Genomic DNA, 14,979 nt, shown 5'->3' with positions numbered 1-14,979 from the left:
GGGTGAGGAGAAGGGGAGGGGGTCAGGCATGGGGATGATGGCAACACACAACAAAGAGACACAAAGACTAGCCTCGACCTTGAGCTTATAAATGGCACACGTGTGACTGCATGGGAGGAAGACGGAGTCACCCTAATCCTGACCCTGTCTCTGCCAATGACAACGGCCCATAAATGCTCCTCATTACTTCACATGTGGTCTCCATTTCATATCACGCCTTTCAAGATCCAAATGTCCCTAGAAGACGACCCTGGAGAAAAGATTTCAAGTAAAAAGGGCTTGCATGATTCATAAGATGGTTAGTCAACGGGTCAACTGCTTACGGCTTGTCTCCCAAAAACCATAAACGATATTGAAAAACTATACCCTCAACCTGTTCTAGGTTGTTTCTCTATACAGTAGTGTCTACTCACTATTTGGGTGGCAGTCTTCAAAAGCTTGCGTTTACTGAGGAAAAATAGCATACCAAATGTGCCACTTAACCCTCGACCCTGACACAGCCGCCAAAAGAAACCTAATTTCCAGCTATTTAGACTGGGAGAGCTACCTCCTTATGGAGATAATGGATGTTGTAATCACCAAGGGAAATGGAAACCAAACTGTTACCGTAGCAACCAGGCCTGACATGGGAAAAACCCATTCCTGAAAATAGGACGTGGAAGAAAAGTAGAAACCAACACATTTTGTATATATGAGGGCGGTATACACTAATGTGTCAAATATGATTTTAAAAGGTTATGAGGTTGAATATCCAATGCGAAAAATGCACAGGCTTAAGGCATTACGTAGGCCTAGTTGTTTGTCAAGGATCAGTTGGAAAATATGGAATTTACCTGTGTTGTATGTTGCGTTTAGTGTACCATCTTCAACAGGAAGTCATATCATCAACATACAATTATGTATTTGCTTGGGTGTTCAGGCAGACCAGGGACTGTGGTTTGTGGTGGCACAGAGGATCACTGCGACAGACAGGCAGGAGACATGCAAATCAGATTACTTTTAATTGGACCATGATGATATCAAAGATAGAAATGACGTACACGTTTTTCTCTCTCCACTGGAACTTCTAACAAGCTTCCGTTGTTGATGTGTAATTTAAATACAGATTTCACTTCTGCCTTTTTCCATAAAAGGGAATAACATTATAGATTAACTGGAGCACTGTACATGAATAGAATAATAGTTGAAAATGAGGTACTGTATACCATGAACATTGGCAAAGATATGGCAGTTGATAAGCAGGAGCCAAAAAATGTGCATTGTAACAATTTGTTTTAAATGTTGGATATTGACTTGTATTGAGTTAAACTAAATCAATAGGATTAGCAATGGTTCAACTGTGACTGTGACCATACAGCACAAACTGTATCTGCCTCGTACTCCATAGGGTCAAATCAGTTCAACTCTCCCGGGCAACCATCGCCACCTTCCAAAAAAAGACATGAACTTCCACTTCACCCTCCCTCCATATTGCATTCTCTTGGCGGTTGCTCCCTAATTGCAGTATTAGCTATATTTAGCCCTGGCTGTCCCCCCAGCACTTAATCTGCCCATCTCTCTCTCTCTCTCTCTTCTCTCTCTCTCTTCCGCCCCTCCCTCCCTCCCTCCCTCCATCGGCTAATTGTGGAGTGGGGATCTGTATATGGCTTGACTGTGGCATGATCCTTTGAGCTCTGTCATAGCTGAGACGGTCGGAACTCAGAACCTTTCATCAGACTTGTCATGCCTGAGGCTTGAAACTGGAATGAGCAGTGCAGAAAGTGATGAGTGACCCTGTCTGAGGGAAACATGCAGAGACTTGTTAGAAGGGGTCATGAGCAGGGGTGGAGTGGAGGGGTCAATTGGAGGGTGGGGGCACCCCTAACAATAATATAAATCAATCAATAAAAAATTAAGGAAACATTAAGAGCTGTATTTGCCAAAAAGACGACATATTGGAAAAAAACGTCTTGACCCATGGTGTATTGTGCATCAATCAAATTTAGATGGGCTCTATGTAGGGCTCAGCCCCAACTCCCCAGCCTCCAGTCATGTTTTTCCTTCCATGACAATGTAAGTTCTTAATTGACTCCTACACAGTGTCCCTATGACGTGGATTTCCTGAGCCCTTCCTGTCCTTGTACTCCCGGCTCTGTGTTCTCCTCCTATCAGGCGCCAGGCTTCAGGTGGGGACCCAGGTGACCTGTGGTGGTGTGTAGGGTTTAGCTCTGTGACGTCAGATGCTCAGTATGTCAGAAGAAAAGGAGCCCAGGTTGGCTGCAGACAGATCTGCTCTAAATAAAGCTCAGGTCAACCTGCCAGCACGTAGCATTGGTGCTCACATGGTGTCCTTGACTAGAGAAATGTTTAGAATGCTTTAGAAGTATCTTCTTGTTGTTGAACAGGCTAATTGGAATATTTACTGTATATTTGGTGAATTTTCCAAGAAAATACTGTCCAGCAATAATTAAGCAAACACTCACAGTGGGAGAGGGTGCTAGCTAGCATAAGCACAATAATATTCTCCCAGTGGGGAATAGGGCCAATGCCTGTCAGAGAGGATAGGAGATGATGAGACTCGAGAGGCAAGGTGACTCAGATGGACTGTGGAGAGAAAAGTCACTTAGTGTTCATGCTGAGACAATATCTGACAACAATACAAAACAAGTTTGTCTGTGTTCCTATTGCTCTGGCTCGCTTTCAGACACACACACACACACACACACCATCACAGCTCCAATTTGGGTCCTTTTCATTCTAAATATACAGGTCTGAGACTGAGATCCATCAAAAGAGCTGTCCTCATCCAATGTGTGATGCAAACCACAAATGCAAAGAACACCTCCAAACCGAGCACATTACACTAACAACATAATTACAGGGATGTTAATTTGGGTCGCTCGGGTGCGTATACAAAAAAGTGTGATAATTGGGCCTTGCTAGCTTGGGATGCTACAGTGGAAGAGTGGAAGACAATGAGGCTAGTGTGTGGGCATGTGGGACGGAGAGAAGGAGACAGACAGGCGAGTGGATGACAGACCTGTGGATTCCCTCCCCCCAGGTGTGACACACAAAGGGCCTGTTGTGGAGGAGTACAAGAGCTCTGCAGTAGGCTGCAATTACATGGAGGAGAGAGAGAGAGACAAAGGAGAGAGAGAGAGAGAGAGAGAGAGAGAGAGAGAGGGGGGGGGGGGGGGGGGGGGGAGTGAGGGAGTGAGAGAGAGGGAGTGAGAGAAGGGAGAAGTAGAGACAGAGAAGGAGATAGATATTGAGGGGGAGAGAGGGACAAGGAGGAAGAGGAGGAAAGCAGAAGTGATTGAGAGATAAGATAGGAGAGGGAGAGAAGGAAGAAAGAGAGAGAAAAGGAGGAGAAGAACAGAGCCATGTAGCGCAGGCTCAGAGATAGAGAGACACGGCTAGGCAGTGAAAGATAAAAATAGGAGAAAATGGTTGAGACAGAGATGGGAAAATAGCTTTTCAAAGATTTGGAGAGATAAATAAGAAGATGAGGGATAGGGGCATATGGGAGAGAAGAGAGAGAGAGAATCCACTAGCAGCCAAATAATAGGCAGCAGGGGACAATCGTCAGCCAAATGCATAGGACCGGGGACAAACACTATAAAAAATGAAAAGCTTTGTCATTGTCAATACTAATGTGGTTTACCATTTCTTTGATAAATAATTTATCCCTTGTACTTGTGGAATGTATACAAAATGCATTCGTATGTTTGATTGATTGATTTATTGTTTAACAAAGCTCTTGCTTATTTTACACATTGACAGGGAGAACACATACAAGGTGAAATCTGACAAGTACACAGTGAGAAAGATGGGTTACTGTTGACTCAGGCTGTGGTTGTATTTACCCCAGGTAAGGGGACATGTATGCACTGGTCCAGTCAAGATGATCATGTGATACAGTGATACACAGTAACTAACTGCACATATTGCATTTGTCTCAAGTGTGTGTTTATAACCACAGTGTAATTACTACTTAGCTATCTTACTTACCACTGTTTTTCTGATAAACCAAGTGCTACTGGATACATAACCCAAAAATACCTAAAAAGATTTTAGAATACTGTATGCATGTAAAAGGTTTAAAAGATTTTGTGTGAAAGTGTAAGATTTAAATGGACACTGTGTCTAGACTCTTCACCCACTCACTATAGAGATGAGATGTCAGATGCCAGGGTCTCTCTGAAGTTAGATGAATATGTGTTGGTAGAGTTGAGATGGTGTTGAAGTATAAGGAGAGCCGGTTTGAGGTGTCCAAATAGATTTTAGTCATTTAGCAGACATTCTTATCCAGAGCGACTTACATGAGCAATTAGGGTTAAGTGCCTTGCTTAAGGGCACATCGACAGATTTTTCACCTAGTCGGCTTGGAGATTAGAACCAGCGACCTTTCGGTTACTGGCACAACGCTCTTACCCACTAAGCTACCTGCCGCCATACACCCCCACATATAGACAATTATCCACCAATTGTCTACATAGGCATACTGATGCACCTACTCTATTCCTCTATTACTATGTAACACCCCTGCCACACACACACACAAACACACATTGCACAGAGCTACACAAATTTACACACACACATATGGAGAGTGCTCCCTCCCTAATGGCTGCTGAGGGGGAACCACGGGAAAGTGCAGTCACGGGGACTACAGATCACACGTGCACCACTCTCCTCCACGCAGCTATAATGGAGGGAGCAGAGGTACACACTGGCCCAATCTCCATTCAGATGCACGCACACACAGGCCTTTATACACACAAAAAGGACAAAATCACACCTTATTTTTTAAACGTATCTACGTTTCCATATTTCTGAGAAACAGATATCTCTTCATCTATGCCTCCATTACTGAGTGGACACCTACTGTACCTCTATTGACACCCTATACAAAAGCAGACTCTCTGCCTAGCCATACATTACAGTAACCAAATATGCATGTACACTTTTATACTACATTTCCTCCATAGGCACACACACTGTCATTTGCAGCTGCACATAAAGATATACACACACTTTTATGTATACTATAAAGTAGAGCAGGTAGTAGGCTAATGAATAATGTATGTGGAGAAGGATAACATCATTGGTAGATGTGAGAGGATGTTCTCAGAAGATACTGCCTGGTTCTAGAATAGACAGAGGGAGAAATATGAATTCTAAACAGTATTGGAGGCAATATATGGATCCAAAAAAATTCTAAATGAAATGTGTGGAATTTCTATTTTATTACTCTGTTCCACTTTTTCCTGCCTGCACCACAGATCCACAGTGGAAAATCCAAAGTCCAAACCGTCTGGATGATCTCTGAAATGGGAATAACAGATTCACACATGATAGGCTGTAACCACCATATGCAAACTAGCTTTGGTAAGGAAGTCAACAAGACACTATCTCCTGAGTTTGTCTGTCTGTCTCGGAGAACATTTTATTAGCAAATTGTCATAAAAAGAGGGGGAAAGTACTTTAACATTTATCCCCTGACGACCAGTGTGTGGGATGAGAGCCATGGTTTGTGGAGTCCTTTTTTCCCCCCTCAAATCTGTGGTGTGATTCTGGCCATGTGTTCTGACTAGGGCCAGATGGGGTCCTGGGTAATCTTAGGCAAGCGATAACAAATCTTTCGAGGGGGGAACTAATTCAATTAATTAATCGTATCTATTGTATATTAGTAGCCGCACAATCCCAAAAATAAAGGCAAAGAGTGAATTTCTCACACATATATATTTACAGATGGTGGCAGCATTGGGATCCTGTGGCATTGCATTGTGTGTTTTGAAACCCAATCCCATAGATATTTCCTACGGTTTTACCCAAGACACCCTGCACCGCTATTTCTGTCCCAGATCTGGTTCACCTACTCCATTAAAAACTGTAACATTTACAGGCTTATGGGAAAAACCTGGCCCTGAGCCTTTATGCTTACGGGCAAGTCTTACCTGATTCAACAACCCAAACTTTTAAGATCCAAAAAGGGAAAACAAGTGTAACGACAGCTCATATGTCTCTTTATGTCTTTACCAAGGTGAAGCCACAATAGGCACTTTGTGGAGCATCTAGGAGAAACGTTCATGCCACCCTATTGACACATATAAGGAAGAAGATGGTTGTGTGTGCATACATATGTCATCCTATATGTTTACACAGATCAGTGCTAGTTTCATTTCAGTCTAACGTATAATGTTTCACAGAAATATGTGGCCAGTAATATTGACTTTATACACTGTTTTCTTTGTCTGAAAAAGCTCCTGTGTTCATGGGAGAAATGTGGTTGTCAAATGTTGCCTTTTATCCTGGATAAAATAATGCTTTTGCTAATATAATTGTGCGTATGACAGTCATAATTACGCAGACAAGCCAACATTGATTGGCTTACATTGATTGCCTTACAACAATTGCCCTTTATTTACAGTTCTATGCCAAGGTAAACCAATGTGCAGAAGAACAAATCTTATTATGTGACTATTTCTTGTATAGTCTTTCTCTACTCTATTCTGCCATGTTGTGTTACCATGTCAAGGCTATGTCTGTTGTTTTGTCTGGTTCCCCAGCACATCTGGCTGAGCTCAGTTGTTTCAAAATGAGACAGTCAAATAATAATCCAAGCACTCATTGAACGTATCAATGGTAATCAAAACAATAGGTTAGAGAACAAGCAAGGCATTTCAATGGCATTGCTGCTAAACAGTGTGTGACCTTCATTTTTCCTTTGCAAGATAAGCAGATCTGAAGTGAGATCTCCTCTCTACAGGGGACAACTGATCCATCTTCCCCTCCTCTTCCTCTGCCTGCTCCTCCCCCCTCCTCCTGGTTCAGTCTCTCCTGCTGGGGCTGTAATAGCTGTGCTGGATTAACTGTGCTTACATGGCACTCACATTTGTAAGAATATCTGATTTTAAGAGAGGCTATCCACTCTCAAGGTATTGTTCTACTGTTGAAATGTAAGGATTATGATCCCCACTATTTACAAAAAGAGCCGTAAGACTGTAAAGAAATAAATGTTGTCCATGAAGTGTGACTTTGTGCAACAAAGCAAAGTTTAAGATTCAATGGACCAAGAACAACCTCTGTGTGATATCCACTTTTCTGTGTCCTCAGCTTGTACAGAGAGACCCCAAGGGAAGTGTTTGTCACCAAATCCCATTAAAGTAGTACAGGCACTTAGACAAAGGCAGGACATAAAGTGGAGAATTGGGGGTTGCCACTGCTTGATTGGCAGTAAAACTCTGTGACCTTCCTATGCAGCAGGGTCCCTCACTTTACGACCAGGATTTAGGAGCTCAGTGGCAGACAGGGTGAGGATGAGGTAGAGGTTGGGTGGGAGTGTTGTGGGTGTTGCCCCATGTCTCCTCTGTGGAGGGGGGGGGGGGGGGGGGTGAGGCTCCCCCACATGTTGATTTAAAGCATGGGTCTACCACCTCACTCTGAAGGAGACAGATATCTTCTGTCTCCTTGACAAATATCTTCAAACAGTTCTGTTTATACGATCTGTCTACGCAGCACCTCCAGACACAAACACACAGTAAAAACATCCAGTCTCCAAGACATCACAACTCAGACATACAACAACATCCAGGGTGAACCTTTTCAATATCAACCCTAACACTGACCCTACAAGTCTCCAAACACTAACAAGCACACCCTGTATGAAACCAGTAAAGTTGATGCCTTTTTCACAGGAGGACACTACAAGCTTGGCACACCTGTATTTGGGGAGTTTTTCCCATTCTTCTCTGCAGATCCTCTCAAGCTCTGTCAGGTTGGATGGGGAGCGTCGTTGCACAGCTATTTTCAGGTCTCTCCAGAGTTGTTCGATCGGGTTCAAGTCCGGGCTCTGGCTGGGCCACTCAAGGACATGCAGAGACTTGTCCCGAAACCACTCCTGCGTTGTCTTGGCTGTGTGCTTAAGGTTGTTGTCCTGTTGGAAGGTGAACCTTCACCCCAGTCTGAGGCCCTGAGCGCTCTGGAGCAGGTTTTCATCAAGGATCTCTCTGTACTTTGCTCCGTTCATCTTTGCCTCGATCCTGACTAGTCTCACAGTCCCTGCTGCTGGAAAATACCCCCACAGCATGATGCTAACACCCCCATGCTACACTGTAGGGATGGTGCCAGGTTTCCTCCATACTTGACACTTGGTATTCAGGCCAATGTGTTGAATCTTGGTTTCATCAGACCAGAGAATCTTGTTTCTCATGGTCTGAGAGTCTGTAGGTGACTTTTGGCAAACTCCAAGCGGGCTGTCATGTGCCTTTTACTGAGGAGTGGCTTCCGTCTGACCACTCTACCATAAAGTCCTGATTGGTGGAGTGCAGCAGAGATGGTTGTCCTTCTGGAAGTGTCTCCTATCTCCACAGAGGAACTCTGGAGCTCTGTCAGAGTGACCATCGGTTTCTTGGTCACCTCTCTGACCAAGGCCCTTCTCCCCTGATTGCTCAGTTTGGCTGAGCGGCCAGCTCTAGGAAGACTGTTGGTGGTTCCAAACTTCTTCCATTTAAGATTGATGGAGGACACTGTGTTCTTGGGGACCTTCAATGCTGCAGAAATGTTTTGGTACCCTTCCCCAGATCTGTGCCTCGACACAATCCTGTCTCTGAGCTCTACGGACAATTCCTTCAACCTCATGGCTTGGTTTTTGCTCTGACATGCACGGTGAACTGTGGGACCTTTTATAGACAGGTGTGTGCCTTTCCAAATCATGTCCAGTCAATTCAATTTACCACAGGTGGACTTCAATCAAGTTGCAGAAACATCTCAAGGATGATCAATGGAAACAGGATGCACTTGAGCTCAATTTCGAGTCTCATAGCAAAGGGTCTGAATACTTATGTAAATAAGGTATTTCAGTTTTTTATTTTTAATACATTTGCAAACATTTCTAAAAAACCTGTTTTTGCTTTGTCATTATGGGGTATTGTGTGTAGATTGATGAGGATTTTTTTTTATTGAATCCATTTTAGAATAAGGCTGTAACATAACAAAATGTGGAAAAAAAATCAAGAGGTCTGAATACTTTCTGAATGCACTGTAGCTGCCTTTGAGCTCCATTAAACCGATCTCTCTGCATGAAGCCTGTATAACTGCACAAATCTGATCAAGTGTTTTCAGACCTAGCTTTTGGGCAAGTCGGATATACAAGAAACAAATGATAGGGTGTCCACCCACTGCCCAGAGTGGGTGAAAACATGCTTTGGTGATGACATTTCACTTCCTTATGTTATAAAATACATTTTACCAAGACAAATATGATTCCTCATGTTCTGAATCGATCAGTGGGGTCTTTCTCTAACATATCATTAACATTATATCCCAAAAGTCGGATTTCGTAACCTAATATATCCGATAATAAGCAGCGAGCTCTGTTGACAGAGCTATGCAGCTTTATCGGATAAACTTTTCAGGATTTTACATTTAGTTGTTGTTGTCTTCCAAGTTGTTTCTGCAGGTTGCAAATAGCAAAATTAGAATGACTCGAGCTGAATTAAATGTGAAAGGCTTTGAAAATAAAAAGCTTGGGGTATGCTACGTTCTCCGTTGACATTTCACAGAAACTAGGTTTCCATCCAATGTTTTTATGTGAGTAAAGTGCATGTCGGATAAAAAATGTAATGACAGGCCCGATGGAAACAGAACATTTTTCGGAAAACGTTCCAAATGTCGACAAAACAAAATACGTTAGACAAGGTGGGATCTTCTTGTTGCGGTGAGAAATGTAGGTGGAAACGCTTTTATGTACAAATATTGATATAATAACCATCATTTCGAAGTAAACTTGGAGTCACGCGATGACATGTTGTGTGGTCCTCCCACTACGACTGGTCAGGAAAGCACACAGTTTATTAGTGTCAATGGGTGCTGAAGGTGGGTGTGGTGTATGAATCAGGCGCAGGACGCAGAGGCTCAGTCCAAAAGACTTTAGTGCAATATTCACGAAAAGAAATAAGCACAATAAGCCCGAAGGCGAATACACGGCGCACACAGGCGTCAAATAAACGGCGCACTAACATGTGCAAAAAGAACCTCTCCAAAACACTGGAGGGAAAATAGTAGCTCCAACACGAAACAGAAGAGCAATCACACACAAAGACAAACACAACCAACGAGAACTAAATAGGACACTAACGAGGACTAACAAGACACAGGTGTACAACATCAAGACAAAACCAAACGAACATGAAACATAGATCGGTGGCAGCTAGTACTCCGGGGACGACGACCGCCGAAGCCTGCCCGAACCAGGAGGAGGAGCAGCCTCGGCCGAAACCGTGACAGTACCCCCCCCCTTGACGCGCGGCTCCAGCCGTGCGCCGACCCCGGCGACGACCAGGAGGACGCAGAGCAGGGCGCGCGGGATGGTCCCGGTGGAACTCCGACAGGAGAGATGGGTCTAGGATGTCCCTCCGCGGCACCCAGCACCGCTCCTCCGGGCCGTACCCCTCCCACTCCACGAGATACTGGAGACCCCCCATCCGGCGTCTGGAGTCCAAGATGGACCGAACGGTGTACGCCGGAGCCCCCTCGATGTCCAGTGGGGGCGGAGGAGTCTCTCCTATCTCATTGTCCTGGAGTGGACCAGCTACCACCGGCCTGAGAAGAGACACATGGAACGAGGGGTTAATATTCTTATACTCAACAGGTAGATGTAACCTATAACACACCTCGTTCAATCTTCTCAGGACTTTAAAGGGCCCCACAAACCGCCGACCCAGCTTCCGGCAGGGCAGGCGGAGGGGTAGGTTTCTGGTAGAGAGCCAGACTCGATCTCCGGGTGCGTACACCGGCCCCTCACTGCGGTGGAGATCGGCGCTCGCCTTGTGACGAAGGACGGCCCGCTGCAGGTGGACGTGGGCAGCGTTCCACGTCTCTTCCGAGCGCCTCATCCAATCATCCACGGTGCCAGAACCGGCTGGTAACCTAATACACATTGGAAGGGGGTTAGGTTGGTAGAGGAGTGGCGGAGAGAGTTCTGGGCCATCTCGGCCCAGGGAAGGTACCTTGACCACTCCTCAGGCCGGTCCTGGCAATACGACCTCAGAAACCTACCCACATCCTGGTTGACACGTTCTACCTGCCCGTTACTCTCCGGGTGGTACCCTGAGGTAAGGCTAACCGAGACCCCCAAACGCTCCATGAACGCTCTCCAAACACGGGAGGTAAACTGGGGGCCTCGATCAGACACTATATCCTCGGGCACCCCGTAATGCCGGAAGACGTGGGTAAATAGGGCCTCAGCGGTCTGTAGGGCAGTAGGAAGACCCGACATAGGGAGAAGACGACAGGCCTTAGAGAACCGGTCCACAACGACCAGGATGGTGGTATTCCCCTGAGAGATGGGAAGGTCTGTCACAAAATCCACCGAGAGGTGGGACCATGGTCGTTGTGGAACGGGCAGGGGTTGTAACTTACCCCTGGGCAGATGTCGGGGCGCCTTACACTGGGCGCACACCGAGCAGGAGGAGACATAAACCCTCACATCCCTAGCCAAAGTAGGCCACCAGTATTTAGTGCTAAGGCAATGCACTGTCCGGCCAATACCCGGATGTCCAGAGGAGGGGGACGTGTGAGCCCAGTAAATGAGTCGATCCCGAATCTCGAGCAGAACGTACTTCCGAACCTCAGGACACTGTGGAGGGCTGGGGTCGGTACGCAACGCTCGCTCGATTTCGGCATCGACCTCCCATACCACCGGTGCCACAAGGCAAGACTCCGGTAGTATGGGAGTAGGCTCAACGGACCTCTCCTCCGTGTCATACCGCCGGGACAGCGCATCTGCCTTTCCATTCTGGGACCCAGGGATGTACGTGATTTTAAATACGAACCTGGTGAGAAACATACTCCATCGAGCCTGGCGAGGGTTCAGTCTCCTCGCTGCCCGGATGTACTCCAGGTTCCGATGGTCAGTCAAAATGAGGAAAGGGTGTTGAGCCCCCTCGAGCCAATGCCTCCACACCTTAAGGGCTTGAACTACAGCTAACAGCTCCCTGTCCCCAACGTCATAGTTACGCTCCGCCGGGCTGAGCTTCTTAGAATAAAAAGCACAGGGGCGGAGTTTAGGTGGCGTGCCAGACCGTTGAGAGAGAACGGCCCCTATACCTGCCTCAGACGCGTCCACCTCAACCTGAAAGGGTAATGCGGGATCCGGATGCGCCAGCACCGGAGCCGACGTAAACAGGTCCTTCAGTCTCCCAAAGGCCCTGTCCGCATCAGCTGACCACTGCAGGCGCACCGGACCCCCTTTCAGAAGGGACGTGATGGGAGCTGCCACCTGTCCAAAACCCCGGATAAACCTCCGGTAGTAATTCGCAAAGCCCAAGAACTGCTGCACCTCTTTTACAGTAGTTGGGGTTTGCCAATTACGCACAGCGGACACACGATCCACCTCCATTCTCACCCCTGACGCGGACAACCGATAACCCAAAAAGGAGACCGACTCCTGGAAAAACAGACATTTCTCTGCCTTGACATATAGGTCGTGCTCCAACAGCCTCCTCAATACACGACGCACCAGGGTTACATGCTCGGCTCGGGTAGACGAGTACACAAGAATATCATCAATGTACACGACCACCCCTTGTCCCTGCATATCCCGGAAAATGTCATCTACGAAGGATTGGAAGACTGATGGAGCATTCATCAACCCATATGGCATGACCAGATACTCGAAATGACCTGACGTGGTACTAAACGCTGTCTTCCATTCGTCGCCCTCCCTTATGCGCACCAAGTTATACGCGCTCCTGAGATCCAATTTTGTGAAAAACCGTGCTCCATGCAATGACTCCGTCATGGTCGCAATCAGAGGGAGTGGATAACTGTATTTCACAGTAATCTGATTGAGACCACGGTAATCAATGCACGGGCGCAACCCTCCATCTTTCTTCTTCACAAAAAAGAAGCTCGAGGAGGCGGGAGAAGTGGAGGGCCGAATGTATCCCTGTCTCAAAGATTCGGCTATGTAAGTCTCCATAGCTTTTCTCTCCTCTTGAGACAAAGGATACACATGGCTCCGTGGGAGCGCTGCTCCTGCCTGTAGATCAATCGCACAATCCCCCTGTCTATGAGGAGGCAACTGTGTCGCCCTAGTTTTACTAAACACGAGAGCTAAATCCCCATATTCAGGCGGAATGTGCAGTGCGGGCACTTGGTTTGGACTTTCCACCGAAGTCGCCCCCACGGAAACACCCAGACATCGCCCCTCGCACTGAGCAGACCACCCATCGAGAGCCCTCTGTTGCCACGAAATAGCAGGGTTATGGGTGCTTAACCAGGGAATTCCCAGCACCACCGGATACGCAGGAGAGTCGATCAGATACAGCTGTATAGTCTCTTCATGACCCCCCTGCGCACACATCCTAAGTGGCGCTGTGATCTCCCTAATCAGCCCCGACCCCAACGGGCGGCTATCTAAGGCATGAACGGGAAAAGGGTTTTCAACAGGTAGGAGAGGGATCCCTAAATCTAAACAAAACTTCCGATCAACAAAATTCCCAGCTGCGCCTGAATCTACTAGCGCCTTATGCTGGGAATGAGGTGCAACCTGTGGAAAACAAACAGGTATACAAAAGTGCGCAACAGAAAGCTCTGGGTAAGTGGGACGTCTACTCACCTGGGAGGCCCCCCCAGTGCGTGGCCTGTTGTCTTCACCCCCGGAGAACCCTCCCCAGCACCTGGCCGCAGTGTGCCCTCCACAACCGCACTTGGTGCAGGAGACAGGCCCCCTCGGGCTCCTCCTCCTCCTTTCTATAGCGCCGGCACCCCCGAGCTCCATAGGGCTCGGCTCGGAGGTGCCGGAGGGCGGAATGGAAGGACCCCCCTCGGGACGTCCACGGGTGGCCAGCAGGGTGTCCAGACGGATGGACATATCGACCAACTGGTCGAAGGTAAGATGGGTATCCCTGCAGGCCAACTCACGTTGAACGTCCTCCCGTAGGCTACATCGAAAATGGTCGATGAGGGCCCGTTCATTCCACCCTGCGTCCGCCGCTAGAGTCCGGAACTCTAAAGCAAACGCCTGTGCGCTCCTCCTCCCCTGTCTCAGGTGGACTAGACGCTCCCCCGCCGCTTTGCCCTCAGGTGGATGGTCGAACACGGCCTTGAAGCGACGGGAGAACTCGGCGTAGGAGATGGTGTTGGCGTCCATCTTCCTCCACTCGGCGTTAGCCCACTCCAACGCCTTGCCCGTGAGACAGGAGATGAGGGCGGAAACGCTCTCGTGTCCCGAGGGCACCGGGTGTACAGTGGCCAGGTAGAGCTCCACCTGCAGGAGGAACCCCTGACACCCGGCAGCTGTTCCGTCATACGCCCTCGGGAGCGAGAGCCGAATCCCCCTGGGTTCCGAACCTGGGACTGGTGGACCGGCCGATGGGGTGGGCAGGGTAGGTGGAGGTGTGGGTACCCTGCTGGCCTCCCATCGGTGCAAGGTGTTGATTACGTCCTGTAGAGCGGTCCCCAGTTGTCTTATCTGGTCATCTTGCCCACGGATATGCTCCTCGAGCGACTCAGGCGTAACTGCCGATCCTGCTGATTCCATTATGGTGTGTGATTCTGTCAATGGGTGCTGAACAGTGGCGGCTCCTGAAAAAATTCTCAGGGGGGGCAATTTTTCTGATGATTTAGGTGACCTACACACATTTTAAAAAAGATATGTCCAGCAACAACATGAAGACAGGGGCAGCATATAAGTCAATACCAGAAGCATTTATTGACTGATCTCAAAAGTGTTGGCTTACCAGGGTTGGTGGAGCCCTCAGTTTCATCTTTGCCTCGCAAAGCTAACTCAAACACTCCGCAAAACTTCACACACTGGATTAGCCGGCTGAGGATGTGGCGGTTCTTGCTAATGTCGTAGTAAATATATTTGTTATAGTGAATATGGAATATGATATGTTGAGTAAAATGTTGTGCTAAGATCTATTTAGGTCAGGAGCTGGTTATAAGTTCTGTTCCTATCCAATAACAATGGACAAAAGGGTCCTATCTTGT

This window comes from Coregonus lavaretus (assembly GCF_964263955.1).
Source record: "Coregonus lavaretus genome assembly, chromosome: 2".
Classification (NCBI taxonomy): Eukaryota; Metazoa; Chordata; class Actinopteri; order Salmoniformes; family Salmonidae; genus Coregonus; species Coregonus lavaretus.
This window is presented reverse-complemented; position numbering follows the sequence as displayed.